This window comes from Ostrea edulis, chromosome 1 (genome assembly GCF_947568905.1).
Source record: "Ostrea edulis chromosome 1, xbOstEdul1.1, whole genome shotgun sequence".
NCBI lineage: Eukaryota > Metazoa > Mollusca > Bivalvia > Ostreida > Ostreidae > Ostrea > Ostrea edulis.
The window spans coordinates 16929595-16945498 of NC_079164.1; the positions used below are offsets into that span (position 1 = coordinate 16929595).

Sequence of the window (15904 nt, forward strand, 5' to 3'; positions counted from 1 at the left end):
AAGGAATGATACATGTACAGGTAGGCCTTTACACATCAACACTACAAATGTGATAAAATCATTACTAAAAATGAAGACAATGTTTTAGTACGCAGGCTCTAGGGCTACAAAAGTAAAGGAAGCTTAGTTTTAACAATAATCTCCTTCCCCTTGATATATCCTTTTTCAATAAGCGAGCTTATCTAACATTGAAGATATAATAATAGTTATGAAGATACAAATCTTGAATTCAATTACATTACTCATATTATCATTCAGAATCCATGAAAAAAAGGTGCCGATGTAACTAGGTGCTGAATCAACCAGGTGCCGAATGTACTAGGTGCATAATTTACCTGTTGCCAAGTCGACAAATATTCTTGCAAATTTAAAGCACACATCTGAATGAGAAAGCACTGTGACGCCCCATTTAGCAGACGGTAGATACACACGGTAAGTGTTATTCATTTTCTCCATTTTTAACTTTCCCCATCCTTCTAGATATGTGAATATCATTTCCATGGAATAAGAATTTCTACAAATACGTTGGTTTATCTAAACGCCTCTAATATCTTGTAAACTAGTCCAGTTGGCGCTGTAAAAACCGGACTGACGCACCATATCTTTGCAGAGAATTTTCTCCTGGAAAACGGGCCCCGGGAAGACTTTCCCCTCGAAAAAAAAAATGGTCCAGCATAGAATTTCTCGCTAGGAAGAATTAACCTAACCAGGTTCATCTCTCCCCCTACGAAAAAACGTCGTAGTAAAAATATTCCCCAAATAACAGCATAATCTTCTCCATTCTATTTTAGCTATCTATCCGTTTTGGGTACTATTATAAGAATGTGCAAAACAATTTTCAACTCAAAGCAGAAAATCTTGTGCTAAAATTCATTTTACATAACAAGGCCATTGTCGACTTCTGTAATTAAAATATTTAGCTGAGAGAGAGTTTATATTTCTAATGTAAATGACCGATTGGCTTGTCAAATACATAAACATACAAAGGTGAAGGTGATGAACAGCGGTCATTCTCATACATGTACATGTAACTGCTATTGAGAATACAAAATTAAGAGTTGGGCAAACACGGACCCCTGGACTTAACCATGTACCTAGCAGAAGTACGTTTGCATCTCCTGTCGACCGGTCACACCCACCCAAAGACCTAAACCTAATTATAGATTTGTCTTTTTGAGACCGCAAAAACCAAGGTCCCTTGTCACAGCAGGTGTGGCACGACAAAAATTCCTCCCTGTTCAAAGGCCGTAAGCGCCGAGCATGGGCCTAAATTTTGCAGCCCTTCCACACCCAGCCGATGATGAAGTCTCCATAGTAGTGAAATTTTTGATTGATGTTTTCCGCCACATTCAACATTTTTTCAGTTATCTGGTGGCGCCCAGTTTTTATTGGTGAGAAGCCGTGAAATGTTGAGCGCGATACTCTAAACAATTGGCCACGGAGCCCCCCTTGAATATTCTCGAGCAGGAATGTTAAACAATATAAAATCAATCAATCTTTCTATAACTTTAAGATACTTTTGAGGTTTAAAAATACAAGTAGCGACTATTCGTCGTCAGAACTAAAATCGCTCAGGAATATAAAAAATACGGTGCGAGAATCCGGAACAATACAATAATTATGAATTGAAAACTCAAGGCCGAAACGAGTTTTAAGTTAAAAGAGTTGTGCTTGAATTATACGACAAATACGTTAAAATATTCAATACCGTAATGGTACGATTCAGAAACACAAGGCCGACACTCATAAATTATTATATGTATCACATTAAATTTTAAAGCTAACGAGTCCGGCCGTGTCTGTAAAAGGTTTGCCTCGTTTTGGATCAATGTACGTTAACGAGAGTTCGTACATGTACCGGGATCCTGTGGATATGTGTTGAACAAGAAGAGATACAGCGGGAGGAAAAAACAACCCACAATAAAACAGAATCATTGTATACTAAGATTAAGCTTATGACCTTAGTAAGGCCACGGATTTTATTTTATTAGGTGACCTATTGCCATCAGTCTTCGTCCGGCAACGTGTTTCGTCCGTTAACAATTTTAACATGTTTAACTTCTTGAAAACTACAAGGCCAATCGTTACCATTTTTGGTTTATCTCTAGGATAAGAGGAAAATAAAATATACAATTCATTATATTAGCCTCCAGGGCCCTCATGGTCGGGACAAAATATGCACACAAAAAAGCCAAATTTTTCCACACATGTGGGAGTAAATCTAAATGCATGGTTATGATGTCCATGAGACCCTCTACTAAAATTGTGACATTCATGGCACTTGGGTGAAGGATTTGGCCCTTAGGGGAGGGCCAATATGGCCGTATAGTGAAAATGTTCTTGGCTCAGAGGCTCGGGCCCTAGGGCAGGGCCAATATGACCATATAGTGAAAATGTATTAGATTGATTGATTGTATCTTGGTGAACATCCCTCTCGAAAATTTGTATCTTAGAAAATCTTGTCTATTGATGTATATATTTGAGAAAAACTAAATGCATAATTATGATGTCAATGAAGCTATCTACCAAAATTATTACATTCAAGGGTTCAGGGCCAAGGGTGGGGCCAAGATGGCCTTAAATAAAAATTTTATTCGGTATATACACATACATACATAAATACCAAGGGTAACCCATCATGAAAGCTTATTTCCAATGGAGTCCTTTGATGCACGGATGTTTGCGCTAGGGTGTCTTTTATGTGGGAGGTAACCCACGTGTCCGAGTGGGAGACCGCCATAGCCTCTCACTTACAACCACTGCCGGTCATGGGGATCGAACTCGGGTCGTAGTGGTGAGAAGCGAGAAGTGGTGCGCTACCCGGACACAATATGCCATATAGTGAAAATGCATTAAATCTTAGAAAATCTTCTCTACTGCCATATATATTTGAGAAAAACTAAATGCATGATTATGATGACCTAAGTCGTTAAAACAGGTACACTGTAAAAAAGAAGTGTTTAAAAAATAAACACCAAATTGCAACAGATAATAAACACCTTTTCAGGTGTTTAAGAAATAAACACGTTGAAGTGTTTAAAAACTAAACATACAGTATTTAAATTTTAAATACTCATTTTGTATTCTGTTTGATTATTAAACACTATAAACGCATCATGATTAGACAATTTTTAAACACTTCAACGTGTTTAATTCACGAAATAAATAATCACTTAATTAAACATGTTTAAATTTTCAACTCGTTTAATTTGAAACAGTTATATTATTCATAAAACATGATTAGAATTTTACACAGCATAATAACTATACAAACAAGTATACTCCTCATATTTAACAATCATTTAGATGATTATGATATAAAAACCACGTCATTATCAAACATACATAAATATACACGAATTTACAGGATATCAATAGATTGCAGTATTCCATCCTAAATTTAGTGTCAGTGTTATTTTATTTTACATACATCGAACATGAAATCGTGAATGTATTAGACTTAACTTTGGAGAACCCACAAAGTCTGTATTATAGACATGAAGAGCAGAGTCTTTAGACAGACATTGATATTTCACACATGTCAAATGTGAGATACGGGGTTGTTGACAAACATTTCCCCCAAGAACCTAAGTGAACAAATTTTCTCCATTTCTGAATTTGATACAGTGATGCAAATTCACATTAAGTGGTTTAGAATTGATCACATTAAGGAATACCATTTGCATCAATCACTTTAAATTTTACAATATAAATATATACAAAATGAATGCTAATACAATCGTGTTGAAATCAATACTGACACTATAAAGGGAGATCAACCTCACACAGAAAAAATAACTCAGAAAATTTAACAATTCAAACTATTATCAAAAATACAAATTCTTTTGAAAGGAAAGTAACAGTGCGTTGTTGATTCATTAATAAATCCATGATATGTTTACTTTCTAAGTTGCTGATTTAGGGTTTTGGCCAAGTGAATGTAATAAACGGCAAACAATGCAATGACTGAGTCCAAAACAGTTTCCGCTTGGGTAAAAATTTCGGTTTCGTCACCAATAATGGAGATTTCCCCCAGTTCCTCATTTTCCAAAAATACCAGAAGTCTTGGTGATTCCATTTCTTTTGTTTTGATGACTTTTTCCTTCTCTGTCTCGGAAAGATCCTGAAAATGCATATAGAAACTTGAGCAAATCTCGTTGCAAAGCAACGAGAGGTCTTCCGTCGGAGCTGTGTGACATAAAAACCTTGAACTTGACCATATGTCCTTAGGTCAGGTCCTAATGCAGCCTCAGTTAACATGAAAATCTGTTGTAAGTATGAAATCTAAATGTTTTTTCATTACTTGATATGGCCAGGACGGGGTTTGTATTTTCTAAAAAGTGAACTTGACAATGTGACCATGGGTCAAGGCCAGGACATATTCTTTGATCATATGGAAACTTTTTATCACTATTAATTAAAACACACAGTGCGCACAGAAGTCGTGTATGAATTTCACGCCAGGGGCACGTACCGAAGTTACATAATTTGGACGGAGTTCTGAATCAATGTTTAATCAAAGTCATTGTTTTTAAACAATACAACAACAAATCATTTGAAATGAGACTGGCCGGCCATGGGTTTCTGAATATTCTATACGCATGTTTAGATTTGCATGGTTTAATCATGATTATAAACTATTGATTTCAAAACATGTTCAGAAATAATTCGTTATGATTGTAAAATGTATCCATTTTCTTTTTCACAACGAAGAATTTGAGTAAAGCTTGTGTGTTCAGTTAAAGTAGTGTGAAATCACTGATCGCTAGTCCAGCAGTGATGAATCTCCGATATTAAACACACATTCAATTAGACATGATTGAGAAATGAACTGTATATTAAATTGCCTGACTCAATGCTCTAGAGTTTTGAATTTAAAACAAATCAAACGTAAGACCAGGGACGTATAAACAAGTATATACATCCCCGGAAAGACTGAATTATTCGAAAAATCCAATATGATCAAAAACATAATATTCTGTGTTATATTTGGGACGACAATGTTTACTTTATGTACATGCCCTGGTTCACACGCGATGGTTCCTCGAGTCGGTTACGTAATTGTAAACAAAAACAAACCCCGCGGTGTATGTAAGATGCGTGTAGTTAATGACTGAGTTATTCTATGCTTGAAGGTTTGTTTCTTCAATTAAATATATCGTTGTGTTAATAACAAACGTTGAGGAGATAACCTTTTCCTCTTTTTTTCTTTGGAACGGTTGTTTATATTAAAGCTACTAAATAATAATAAAAAAAAAGTTGTCGATAGATGATTTTTAAAGGAACCATAGATCACGTTAAAACCTTATTTTAAAAGAATATTAGCATTTCATGAAGTCAGATTTATCAATTAAAGCAAGTTTATTTAAGTTATACGCATATTTTCCCCCTTCACCTACCTAATGATACGGTTACCTGTTTTGCGGGTCAAGCTTTTTACTCATATATAACACAATACTCGAGCAAAATATTATGTTTATCAGATCAAGAAGAACTTTTCCAGCAAAAGCCATATCGAAATATTTACCGTTTTTGAGTTATAAAGCGAAAACTTTGAAGATCCCCAGATCCCTAATTTAAGGGGCCAGTCCCTTTTAAGGGATATTAAAAGAAAGCTCTTAACATTTTGCACAACTTTTGTTCTACACGTCTTAACAAAATATTTTTAGTTTAAAAGATACAAAGGAAAATATGTGTAATTTTTTGCTCCTTTAGGCGTCCTAATTTTTTTTTAACCCTGTCAACCACCATTTCGAACGCTGTAATCAAAAAACGATGTGCACAACTACAATGCTCCTACTTTTCATTTTCAATGCATTTTCTGCTCAAGCTTATACAGTCTCGGAGCCTTTGTCTGGAAACCAAAGCCCCTAAAATTTCATTCAAAGGGGAATAACTCGTGAACAGAAGGGAATTTCTGAAATGTAGTACATGATTTTAAAATTGTTCTGTAAAAGTTTATAAACCCTGAAAATTTGAGCAAAATCCATGCAGAAATGAGCGAGATATGAAGCTTCAAAGTTAGCGTCTAGGAAAAAGAAGAAGAAAAAAAAGAATAAGAAGAATAATCTTAACCAGCACAATCAGTAGGTCTTCCGTAACAATAAGAATATTTTTTATGCCTTTTAAAAATAAATCGGGCTCGGAAAAATTAGACCTTAAAATGTGCGTAATGAAAACGAACAGTTTACAACAGCTAGCCATTTTTGTGTTCTGATTCATTTTTAGTTCAAACTTGATACCAAAAAAAAATATGGAAGTATACTTCTTTTTTGTTATATCCTTATATCTGTGTGGCTTCGAGTGTCCGGCGTTTGGATGGAATATTATGACGTCATATAAATAATAATATTGCGTCATTCTCTATCATAACTTATTAAACACTGGTGTTTAATTTGCGAAGTCTGTGTAAATATTAGATATTTAATTTATAAATATATGACGATTAAGAATTGAACATATGTTTTAAACACCGGTGATTAAAATATTGATAGAAAGAAAGAAGTCGTCACATTTTCTATTCCTGCTGATGATATTTTAAAATATTTGGTATATGAATCTTAGTACCAAATCAACGTCACTTGTTAATGCATAATTGTAAAATTAAAAAATCAAGTTATTCCCTCTGTATACTTGTATTAGTTTCTGTGTCGTAATGTGATGTACAGAATCATTTATTAAATTAGGGAAATATCAAATTATGTTTTATTCATACAATAGCTGCGAAAATAATGTTAAATAACATCAAATTTATTGCATTTGAACACTATGTGTTTAAGGTGGACAGATTAAACACGTTGCTGATTGAACATCAAATTAAACGACAGTGTTTATGGATTAAACGCTGAAGTTTGGTGTTTAAACATATTGTGTTTCATTTTAAAACGGGTCAGTTGAAAACTTAAACACATCTTTTAAAAACACTGGTTTTTACAGTGTAGTGACAGTTCCATCGCCAAACGCTAGGCATCAGGTGTGAATGTCACGGGTCCTCGGAGATGACTTTAAAAACGGATGTCCTGTGTCACAGTAGGTATGGCACGCTAAAGAACCCTCACTGCCCAATGGCCGTAAGGGACGAACAATGGCCTAAATTTGAAACACTTCATCGGTCTTGGTGACGTCTCCATATGTGTGAAAAATTCTCGAGAGAGACGTTAAACAAGATATAATCAATCAGTCTACCCGAATTGTAAAATTCATGGCTCCTGGGTCAGGCCCTAGGGTGTCCTTCATTGAATGAGATGTATGTGAGTAATATAATTATTAATCTTTATAGAATAATAAATTTGAACCCAGTCAAAATTATTATAACTAACACTGAACACCTACACAATTTTATGTGGTAAACCAATCGCAACTTCTCGGTTGCTGGAAAGGCCTGTGAATGTGCGATTGGTTGTAGGATGTTGCCTGGTTCTTGGCGCTTCGTTCTGGATTTCCATAGGAAAGCTAATTGAAGACTAAAATCACGGTTTGGAGAAAAGAACAGGCATACTTTATTCAACAATTATCAAAACTTATTTCTTCTGTAAGATGAAAATCAAGCATCGATTAACAACGGATTGAATTCATATTGTTTTATCTTTAATAAGCTGTCATGAAAAGAAGAAGAGAAAACTGGCTTACATGTAGATCCGCCACAGCGTGTCTCGCCACTCTAACCTCATTTTTTGCTATTTCAGGGTAGATTATCGAAAATGAAAGTAGGTTTTTAGTTAATTTTACGATATTTACTAATCAAGTAAGATTCTATTATAGCTATGGACTTCACCGCAGATAGGAAACAGTATCAGATGTGCAAGCAGTGATTTCGGAGTTTATTGGCAAAATGTGTTAGTTTATACCAATGTAGGTATACTAGATAAAACCCCCGCACAAAATACAATTAAATAATATTGCATAGAGAAATGCGTGTTTGAATTGTTGCGCACATGAATGGAATGAACGATATCTTTAATTCAAACGAATTTTAAAACAATTTTTGAATAATTTCGTGCATTATTTATGTTATACTTATTTTCATCATATACAGTAAATAAAATTTGGTTTTTAGGAAGTCATTTGGAGCTCCAAATTAAATGTTCCTTATGTAACATGATCTCGATCTCGATCTCTCTCTCTCTCTCCGTATTGAAAATTAAATAATTTTACGAATGCAATTGTAATCCGTCATGCCGAATAGTTTACCAAAGACAGGCTTTCTTAATTTCAAAATTTGAAACTCAATACTACGAATGTGTTTATAATCACACGTTAGTTTTTCTCCAGTGCAACAATTTAAAGGCAAATCTATGAATACATGTCATTTCTAACTTCTCGTCCAACGCAATAATAGGAAATTTGAATGACAAACAGAAAAACTGCTATATTGTGAACAATGGCCTGATTTCTTGGACATTGCCAGGTAGTGTACAACCTAATTTTGGTATAAATGTTTTAACTTTTAAAGCTGACATGAATTAATAAATATAATATAATTCTATATGTCCGCCATATTTCTCTTATAATCCGCCATATTAGTTGGAATTTCTATTGTTATATGTATCAGGGTTCGCATGGTATATAAGGGGACGAGCTTTGCTACGCTTCACTTCACATCAGTGTCTTCGATTCACCTGTGCGGGTAGCTTCGACAGGTAACACTTACATCTCCGATACTAATTTATAGGACATCCAGAAGAAATGAAATCACGTTTTGGAACACCACGCAGTGCTCAAAATTATAATAAACATATCGTACAGTAGTAAATCATTCTAAATATATATATATTTGGATAAATATATCCATTTGTATAGAATGCCTTTTCTTTACGTGAACGTGCGTACATTTGCAGTAAATATGTCAAAACTATACAAAAATGCGGAGAAATATTTCATCTTTTATCTATTGATAAAATGGAATAAGCAAAGAGTATACAATCTATACCATTCACAATTACTTCAAGTAAAAGGCAAAGACATAAATACTACTGTACTTATAAAAATGGCATGTATGCTCGTCATGAAAACGCATCGAATGTGGACGACTATTTACCTGGGCCTACTCGTAATATCTGTAAAGGAACGCAGATGTACGTGTACACTTGTCGAAAATACTCTTAAGTAGTAGTAAAACTCCCTTTATTTGCATAATCCATGAAACAAAACGATAAACTCCATTTGCATTCCAACAGTAAACAACATTGTCCATTGTACAGACTGCGACACACTTAGCCCGTGCCGATCAGCTATCTTCAATCAGGGGAAGTATCAGAGTATAATATTTACCCTGTATTGTGTATGAATCCTTATACCATATGATTTACTGGTCAGAGTATTGCAGATTTATAAATCAGGAAATCATTTAGGTACATAAATTTGCATATACAACACTGACGAGTGTATGGGATGAGAGAGAGAGAAAGAGAGAGAGAGAGAGAGAGAGAGATACATGTAAAGACGAGAGAGAGAGAGAACCGATGATCTTGTAATAATCGTCCTCTTATTAAGACAAATGATATCGTAATTCAATAAAAAGAGAACAGTACTAGTAACTCAATATTGCTCTCATTAATTGATAATACAGATTTATTTGATTCATTTAAAGCACGCAATAATTAAAAATTAAACATATTTTTAAATAATGTTATTTTCAATTACTTCATTTTATGTTAATTTGGCGCTCAATAGATCTTATATATCTATGCCATTTTGCGTTATTACATTCTGCGTCGAACTCGACGCCAATTGTACTAATGCAAAATGTAATAATCGAGTTGATCATATTATGCGTCGTTATCAAACATCAAGGGGAGAGGACAAGAGTGTCTGTCACCCACCTTTAATAACAATATCCATTTATTGTCAGTTTGTCATGCAAACAAAAGATACATTGAGTGACAACCCCTCCCCCACTTACCCCAGCTTGAAAGTTCTGATAAAATAGTAGAAGACACACACCACCACCAATTAATAAAATGAAGATATGAGGCACTCATAGTAGAGGACTCTAACCACCCCATCCGACCCCCAACGATTGAAGAAAATGAAGTGTAGGGGGAAATTATTGAGGTAGTCAAAGAAAAAGACTCTTTAACCCTTCACCCCCACATTAGGAATTTGAACATCGGACAAAACATCTTGGTTTGTTTGGGTGTTTTGTTTTATTTTATTGCTGTTTTCGTTCATCCTTTTTAATTATTATTTTGAATGGCAAGAGATTTTGAAGAATCCAATTTTCCATTTTTTCCCCTGTTGTACCCCCCCCCCCCCCCCATGAAAAATGACGATACATGTCTGGTTATTACATGTACATTTTGCTTTGAAACACATGCATGTATACTAATTGTATGGTGCAAGTAGAATTGCACCCTTTACCAAGTTTTCCTTCATTTACACAGTGTAAGGAATGGTAAACCAAAATCACAAATCAAAATGCATAAAGACCAAGATATTTTCAAGCGTAGGAACTTCATTCATGAATACATAAATACATGTATTCAGAAAAATCGCATGCATGCATTGCAGGACTATAGCATTTGTGTGTTTTAACGTTTCTGTAACATGCCATAATGATTACTTTGAGGCTTGAGTGTAATTTATTCATAAATATTTTCATTTCGTAGATCTGGCGCAATGGCCATACCGCTGTACGTTGAAATTTCAAATTCAAATGTATTCGATAAGATGTTAGTATGCATAAATCAGTAAAATTCGTGTTGAGGTTTTATTTGATATGATACAATGTCAATATACTGTAATGCATTAGTAGGATATGCAAAAGGCAAGAGTATAAACATTTTCTTTTTTCATTATCAATATCTATATGATCACGAAAAAACATTATATAATTTATATCCGGATTCATTTATACCGATTTAGATATCAATAAAAACAAAGCTGCATAGTTTGGGAGAGGGGTTTCTATTGAGTCTGATGAAATTAAAAGAAGGAACCCGATATTTGCATTCAACTAGATGTACTTCAAAATGAATTCATTTCTGCTCTGACTGAAAGCATGATTCTAAATTCGGGAATGAATCTTGCATACAAAATAATTAATAGGGGAACACATAAATTCGAGCTCCTTTGGAATTTAATGAAATGTAGATAGGCACCTTTCTTTCAACACGAATTGATATGTTGTTTCAGGCACGAAAACAGGGGGTTGGGGTGGGCAGGAAGGCTGGTCTGCTTTTCCCACTTTTTTTGACAATTTACTTTTTTCCCGTTATTGTAACATACAAAATCAGTATTTTCTACATGCACAGTTCAAACTAATATTCTTTTTTTAAAATTTGTAATGAATTCAATTATAAGCATCAACTCCTGTAAGTTTCCAATATATTGTCAATCACAAATTCTTAAATAGCTGGAATCTTTAATGCTTTGAAGATTACATTTATATAAGTGATCAATTTTCTTTCCTTCTGTGAAATGATATACATGTATTATAAATCGAAGTAGGACGGTCGCTCTCGCTCTCTCTCTGAATATGGACATACAGAGACCGTAAATAATTATGTGGTTCCAAAAGAGACAACAAAACTATATTTTCGTTTATAAATTTCCTTTCATATGTGTCTTTGTGTAATGAACTGTTTATTATGGATTGCAAATGTAATACACGCATTTTTAAATAGATGTATCTTTTCGATCATTATTCCCTTATTTGTATATCCAAGTTTGTATATGATCATCGAGAAATTTTGAATTGTGCACGCAATATATCCAACCAGATATTAGATTCCCGATTTCTATAAACTGCAAAACCTCGACCAGACAAGCATTCAATACAGGAAAAATTTTCGACTCTGACATCTCCCCTGATTGAAGACACACTGTTTGGCACGGGTGAAGTGTGTCGCAGTCTGTATAATGGAATGACGACGTGTTGTAAAGTTCTAACGAGATACAAATGGAGTTTATTATTTTGTTTCGTGGATTTATCAGAATAAAGAGAATCTAATATTTTCGGTAAGTGCACATCTCCGATACCTGTTGAATAGACGCCCGTATTTGATACTTTGTTTGGCGATTATACCTTGTGCATTGCATACTGTGCATGTGGCATGCACCTTTATTTTGCAAGAATTGATATAAATAATATATTTTATGCTCTTTGCCTATTCCATTCTATCAGTATGTAATTGGCAAATGATTTATCCGCATATATTTTATTAGAAAATGCAAATACTTGCATGCACTTGCAAGTATGCAAGAATTTTTTTTTTTGTATTTTTGTCTAACTTATCTAAACTTCCAGAATGTTGCATTAGTATACAATCAATATTTTGTAATTTTGAGCAAAGTATAATGTTTTAAAATGTTATTTTATTTGTTTCTCATTCCCTTTATATTACTATCGGAGATGTGCACTGGTCGAGTCCACCTAGAAAAATCACTCAGGTGTGACAATCACATTTGGGGTATATACGGGTAGAGTAAATTAGGCTACCTGAGAGAAATATGGCGGATAAGATGAGAAAGGTGTACGTATTTATTAATTCATGTCAGCTTTAAAGTTATAAGGCGCAAACATCCCAAAACATTCCCGGACCATTCGATATCTGACATATACTGGACAGTTTTCGACTTACTTTCAAGATTATCTGTGTCATCACAATACATGTTCAACCAAAATAATAACTTTTTTGTGTTTATCCATGTGTTTGTACATATCAGTAAATGTTGATAAATTATTACAAAAAGCCATAATAGTGATTTCTATAATCACGGGAACAATTAAGAACAACGAAAATGTCAGAAGACAATTATATTTATAAAATTATCGACATGTCAGATCGTTGGTCTCGGGAGGGGTGCCCTTCGTTGAAGTAATATAATTATAAATCTTCATGAAATAATAATCATGGGCCCAGTCAAAACTAACATTGAACACCTACACAATTTTATGCTGATCATGTTGTAAACCAATCGCAACTTTTCGACTTGATGGAAAGACCCGATAATGCGCGATTGGTAGACCTAAGCGTCTATAGTGATGGCGCTTCGTTTCAGAAATTTCCATAAGGCTGATTCAAGACTAAAATCACGGATTGAAGAAACGAACAGGCATAATTTATTCATTCAACAACTATCGAAACTTATTTCTTTTGTAACGTCAAAATCAAGCATAGATAAACAACAGATTTACTTCATATCGTATTATCTAAAGTTGTTATTGAAAGTAAAACTGGCTTAGATCCGCCAAAGCCTGTCCGACACTGTACTCTCATTTTTGCTATTTCAGGTTAGTTTATCGAAAACAAAAGCTATGAAGTTTTTAATTAATTTTACGATATTTACTAATCAAGTAAGATTCTATTATAGCTTACGGACTTTATCTTTCACATGAAACAATATTGAAGGTACAAGCAGTAACACTGGAGCAAGCGTTTTGAAGTTTATTGACGGACTTTGTTATTTTATAAGAATATATATGTGTGAAAGAGAGAGATACTATATGCAAGATAAGCTCTCTACGAAATTGTGAACTTCATAACTCCTGGATTAAGGGTTCAGGACCTTGGGCAGGGCCAATATGGCCAAATAATAAAAATGTATAAAAATTATTTTTTCTTCTCTACTTCCACAGTCATGTGAGATAAATAAAATGCATGGTTATGTCCGTAATGTCATTTTCTTAAATTGTGAAATATATGGGTCAGGGTTATTTTGGGGAGTTGGGGGATGTCAAAGTGATTTATATGTTACAATCCCGTGGGGATCCGGGTTAGAATTGATCCTCAGTACCCCCTAGCTTGTCGTAAGAGGCGACTAAATGGGACGGTCCTTCGGATGAGACTGCAAAAACCGAGGTCCCGTGTCACAGTAGGTGTGGCACGATAAAGATCCCTCCCTGCTCAATGGCCATAAGCGCCGAACATAGGCCTAAATTTTGCAGCCCTTCACCGGCAGTGGTGGCGTCTCCATATGAGTGAAATATTCACGAGAGGGACGTTAAACAATATTCAATCAATCAATTTATATGTTACAAACTTCCATTTTTTCGTCTGATGTAAATCAATAGGAATTGTGTGCATATTTTGAAAGATCATAAAAATATGCTCAAAGGATTCCATATTGAGACTTAAATGCAGATATGTGACTCTCAGTATGGGCTATGATACTCAGGTGACCGTTAAGGCCCTTGGGCGTCTTGTTTCTTGCTTTACGGATTCACCGACACTAATTTCTGGAGAATCGAGAAAAAATAATGCAAATTCTTCTACTTAAAAAAAAAATCCGCTGATTATATCCAACATGCCAAACCGAAAAATAAAAATAAAATGCATTATAAATTTTACAATTGGAAAATCGTGAAACTCAAACCTATAGTTTTGTAGTTGGTAATCACTATTGGTTTTGCGAAATCGCAATATTCTGTATCTTAAAAAAAAAAAAAAAACCAGCATGCAGACAGATAAGGCCATTGATGACAGTAATGATGCCGATATCGTTTTTGTCGACGAAACAGGTTGTGTTTTATTACGAAAGAAAAAAAAGAATTGATAAAAATAAGTATATCTCATACAATTGGCAGTATTCTTGCTGTTAACGTAGACGAGAAATGCAGTGTTATTTGGGTACCGAAGGGTGATACCAAAACAAAGAGGAAGGTACAGTTTTTATTGAATTTAACACACCAATAGTGATATGTCATGATACGTGTATGTGCATGTACGTGCATTTCCGTCGTCAAAAATCTCACAGGGAATAGATCAGCGTGAGAAATTGCCATATGCTGTTGATATTTTTGAAATATACCCAATTCCCAGATAAGAGGTATATATATTTCACGGATATTGGTATACCTTGTGTAGTGGTGTAAAGAATTTGAGTATCAAATAAAAATGAAAAACACTTTTTCAAAAAAGATGATAGTGAATTCCAAGGGCAATTCTTTGTGGGTAAAATTATTTCATGGGGTATAGACATTCTGGCATCAAATATGGAATTACTACACAAAATTGTTTTAGTGCTTGCATTAGATTTCTTTCATTATAATTACAATTTGTAAATATGGTAAATGTAAATTTTTGTTGAGCAGATACAGCAAAATTACTGAACAACAAAGTATAAACATCATAGATAAAAGTTTTACATTGAATTTTAAATTGCATTTTTAAATTCATACATACTAGTTACTCATAAAGAGTTTTTGATCTAATACATGAAAGGTGAAGATAACGTACAGTGATCAATCTCATAACTCCTATAAGCAATACAAAATACATAGTTGGGCAAACACGGACCCGTGGACAACACCAGAGGTGGGATCAGGTGCCTAGGAGGAGTAAGCATCCCCTGTCGATCGGTCACATCCGCCGTGAGCCCTATATCCTGATCAGGTAAACGGAGTTATCCGTAGTCAAAATCAGCGTGCCAACAACGGCCTAACAATCGGTATGAAACACGTCAAACAGCATTTGACCCAATAGTAGGTTGTATTGACGAACTAGATCGTTATAACGACCATAGAATTTGCGAAATGCGGACTTCAATCGAGACTGTTTAAACCCCTGTACCATCAACTTGTTTGTCAGTAGCTTACCTCGATTTAAAAACTGACCATACACAGAACAAGATCTTGCGTATCGAATCAGTTGAGAGATATAAACATCATATGCAGGTGATAATGTAATATTGCTACATTAATATGGGAAGTTGACGATGTAGAAGCTGAATTCATCCAGTTTGTCATACAGTTGAGTTGTCAGTTTGCCATTAATGTCTACTTTCAATAAAATATCTAAGTATGAAGTATATTTCAAGATTTAAAATCAATTTTATTAAATTTTTAAATATTTGGAGGTAATTAAGGTGACTGTGTCATATAAAAGTACTGCATTATTGGCATGTAATTTATATATTGATAATAATTGATGTACATGGACCACAGATAAATTTTGGTGATGCA

At 34.3% G+C, this 15904-nt stretch overlaps 1 protein-coding gene across 3 annotated transcripts in view; it reads left to right on the top strand.

Moving 5' to 3' along the window:
- Nucleotides 1-263: 263 nt before the first annotated feature.
- LOC125662347 (sodium- and chloride-dependent taurine transporter-like) overlaps nucleotides 264-15904 on the top strand; it is a 53129-nt gene continuing 37488 nt past the window's right edge. For all 3 annotated transcript variants that reach the window (XM_056152925.1, XM_048894536.2, XM_048894550.2), the window contains exon 1: nucleotides 264-432. The gene's annotated coding sequence lies outside the window, so the exon portion shown is untranslated. The remainder of the gene's footprint in view (nucleotides 433-15904) is intronic.